Consider the following 4445-nt stretch of genomic DNA (forward strand, 5'->3'; position numbering starts at 1 on the left):
TTGCTGGTTTGAGAAAGGGACATGGGAAGGGGGAAGGGGACAAAGAAGTTAATAGAAAGGAGATAATCAATAGGATCAAAGTAATGTGTGTGTGTGTGTGCGCGCGTGCGCGTGCGTGTGTGTGTACATACATTTATCTGAAATTGTGAAAGAATAATTAACTTCTTTAAAAACCAGACCATTATGTTTGAGAATTATCTAATCTCCTCCTCAAGAGAAAGGTCAGGCTGACCAACTTAAAGCCCTAATTGGCGAAAGGTATACATATCTATCCCAGGAATAAACAAAAGTTTAAACCCTGCACCTACTCAATAAATACTTAGCAAAACTACATGGGAATGCCTTAGAAAGACAATCTGGCTGAGGTGAATTATAGTGTCACCTGAGGCAAACAGAAGTCTGTGCTCACTTTTGCAGAATGGCTAAAGTACCAGTCTTAGAACCAGCTGGCCCAGGTAAGACTGGCTTCTCACACTCATTCCCAGAAAAATAAATCAAATTAACAGTAGATAAACTACTGGGGGTTTTGTTGTGTTTTGTTGTTTTGGGTTTTTTTAGTTTTTTGTTTTGTTTTGTTTTGTTTTGTTTTGTTTTTGTTTTTCAAGGCAGAGTTTATCTGTGTAGTCCTGGCTGTCCTGGAACTCACTCTGTAGACCAGGCTGGCCTCAAACTCAGAAATCCTCCCTTCTCTTCCTCCCAAGTGCTGGGATTAAAGGCGTGCACCACCACTGCCTGGCAAACTTCAGGTTTTATAAATACTAATAATTTTAATTGAAAGGATACTATAGAAGATGGATCTAAGAGTTACTTTACTGTGCAAACAGATTCATACCTGATCTTGACACAAACACTTGAACAAAAATTCAGAAGTCCAGAGCTCTAGTTTTGTGTTACCTCAAATATGTGACTTCAACCAAGTCATTTCAGCTTTTGGGACTCTCCTTTTCTGCTTAGGAGGGCTATGGCTCCCTATGTGCCTAGACAGATAACGTGATCAAATTTTCAGTGGTTTAAACTTCACAGGTCTCTTTAGCATTGGTTCTCTGTACCTGAACAATAAAAAAAAAAAAAAGGCATGTGTATGAATAGATGGAGTTGTGATACAATAAGTAGTTTGCGGCTTAGTTTTCTGAGTTAAAACTGTATTCATTCTTGTGTGAGTACACGTATGTGCACACATATGCATGTGAAAGCCAGAAGACAACCTCAGATATCAGGATTTGGACACATTTTTGAGACTTTCCCAGGCCTGGAGCTTGCGACATAAGCTAAGCTGGCTAGCAAGCAAGTCACAGATGTCTGCCTGTCTCTACCGCCCCAGGGCTGGGATTACAAGCATTAGCTACCACAACCAAGACTTTATTTTTACATGATTCTCTAGGACTCAAATTCAGGTATTCCCCCCCCCACACTTCTCCCTTTGGCTCTGGCCCCAGCTCACTCTGGCCCAAAGTCCACTGTAGCTGTCTTCAGACACACATATGAGGGCATCAGATCTCATTACAGATGGTTGTGAGCCATCATGTGGTTGCTGGGATTTGAATTCATGAGTTCTGGGCTCTTAATCGCTGAGCCATCTCACCAGCCCAAATTCAGATATTCTTAACTTCTGAGGTATCTCTCCAGCCCTCGTCCATATTTTGTAATCCTTGCAAATAATGTAAATAGTGTTCAAGATCCACTTATGCTCATCATCACTGAAGTCACAACAAGCATTCAACTCACTGGCCATCGTTTAATGCACTCACGAGATAGATATCACGAATATTTTAAAAACTGTAATTTCAATATAACTGGTTCCTTTGTAATCCTGCACTTTGTTCTATATATGACACTGTCCTGAGAAAAGGGTTGTGAGCTTCATCCCATTGCCCTGGCCACCTTGACACAATTTTAGTGACTAGGCATTTCTAGAAATTTTCTAGCCTTTTGGTCACAACTCACAGCTACTCTAGACTCTCCCCAGTAAGTCCGTTGCTCATACTTGTAATCTAGTTCGTACCATTCCTGGCAACCAAGACTCCCACCTAAAACAACACATACCAGGTGCTTATGCAATAAAGAGGCTTGTGGAACTATCACATGCTGGATCTCACACATCACAGCAGTTTCCTCTGTCTCTCTGCTGAATCCAGCGTGCTCTAGCATATGCTACTGTGTAGTTCATAGGAACTGCTAATGGCAGGCCAAGTGTCTAAAAGTAATGGGGAATTCTCCTTCATGAGGTAGAAGCAAGTCTTATACCCCTATAAAATGTAGACATCTTGAATAGCTGAGCGATTACTTACTGTATCTTCCTCTCCCACTAGGCTGTTCTTGCCATGACTTTGCAAGGCATAGGCAGCAAAGAATTCGTCAGGGATGGAGAGATGGAGGATCCTTATGCTGGCTCCTTTGCAGAGTCAGGTGAGTTTAACTATTAAAGAGAGAATGACACTCTGCCCAATGTGGTCCTGCCATGACTCAGACTCCAAGGAGCAAAGTTAAACTGAAATTCTAAAACAGACATGCAAATAGGCTTCCTCTGGAGTGCCCAGCATCCCTGTGTGGTGGGAGTCACTGGCCAGAATGTTTAATGAGAAGAATCTCAACATGAAGAAATGCCACAGTGAACTGACACTGCTCATCAAGGCTACAGAAGTGACGACATAAGTCACAACATGTCACGTATATGCCTGAGGAAAGGAGGAAAGCATAGCAGCTACCAAAGGAAGTGACGCCTACATATTTTCATGAAAACAAAAATCAATGGAAGGGGACCATGAAAGAGAGCTAGACCCCAAGAAACACCTTCTGTTTACTGGCTGGCTCTTCACAGGCTCCGTTTTTATACTCCGTGGGTCTCTTAAGATTTCTCCGGTTCTGGTCAACTGGCTCGGTATCATGAGCGTTCTAATAGGCGTGAGACTTAAAAACACGATGAGAGCAAATAACCCACTTAGAAACAAACTTGTCACGATTAGCTAATCAAATGAAGCTCTGAGTCCATTTCTACACGGCATCAACAGTATCACTCGCAACCATGGGCGAAAAGATCTCAACAGTTCACCTTTCAAAAAAGATTACACATGAGACCCAGAAACCAGCGACTGCTACAATGGGAAGTGCTGCGGCACCGGTGGCCTCTGCTGCTTCGTCTTTCTAGAGATAGTGCCCTTTTGAGCAAGGGTCACTCTTACTCCTAAGAGGAAAGTCGATCTGACTCACTTTCAGAAACTGAAAGCGTACTGTGTCCACAAGAGCTGGGACGCTTACTGTAAAACCACAAAAACCACATCAGAATTCTTCAGCAGCTCAGGAAGGAAAAGAGTCAGTGGGCCAAAAAAAACCTCATCCAGATTTCTCCACACTTCACCCTCCGGAGGACTCACAGACTGGGAGCAAAGAACGGATTTCAGCAGCCAGTGTAGGCTGGGCCCGGCTTCTGTTACTGAGAACAGGAGACAGCGGCCCTTCCAAGGCTCCTTCAGGAAGCAGCACAGCTTTGGTTTTATTGTCTCTTCCCCTTTTCTTGACATTTTCTTCCCCAAATATCCATCCCACATCTAAATGCATGTTGCTCACTTAGTTTGGGCTAGCTGGTACGCGGGGAATCCGAGTGGAACTTTGCTCTGGATCGGGTCCTTTCGGGATTCCAATAGGATGCTTTAATAATTTTATTCTATAATCGTGTGGAAAACAAACCCAGGCTGATGTTTTCATTGGCGAAGTAGCAGGAGTCATTTAAATTAACAAGAAGGGTGATGGATGCCTCTTGACTATCCACTCCACTCCACACACCCCTTCCCTTCCAAGACTCAGGCAGCAGAAGTGTGAATCTTGTCATTTCACAGTTTTCTGCTGCCACCTGGTGATGACCTACAACCAAACACCACTAAGCAGTGGTTCTCAACCTTCCTAATGCTGAGACCCTTTAATACAGTTCCCCACATTGTAGCCCCCCACACACACACCCTTCACGCCCCACCCCCACAACCATAAATATATTTCATTGCCATTTCATAGATCATGCTACTTTGTGAATTGTAATGTAAACACCTGCTATGTAGGGTATCCAATGTGTGACAACCCCTCCCCCCAAAGGGATCATGACCCATAGGTTAAGAACTAGAGTTTCAGCAGACTAAATTTCTGCCATTCTCAGGCTGACACATGGGGAATCATTCAATGACAAAATGGTAGGTCCATAGCCACTCTATAAAGCATCTGGAACGCCCAGAGGAAGCCTGGTGGGAAGATTACAGGATAATCCTTACCTTTCTTCTCTCTCCTGGGTCTGCTTAGCCGGATAGTTACTACAGAGGAAAGACTGGTGATAGAGGAGAACCCAGCTCTTCCCTATGCACCTCCAAAGACTGCAGAGGGAATCAGGCAAGAAAGGGTCTGCACCTCTAGAAGAACTATGGCAAACTCACTGAGGTCAAAGCAGCTGGAAGTCACATTCT

The sequence above is a fragment of the Grammomys surdaster genome, unplaced genomic scaffold (genome assembly GCF_004785775.1).
Source record: "Grammomys surdaster isolate TR1022 unplaced genomic scaffold, NIH_TR_1.0 130, whole genome shotgun sequence".
NCBI lineage: Eukaryota > Metazoa > Chordata > Mammalia > Rodentia > Muridae > Grammomys > Grammomys surdaster.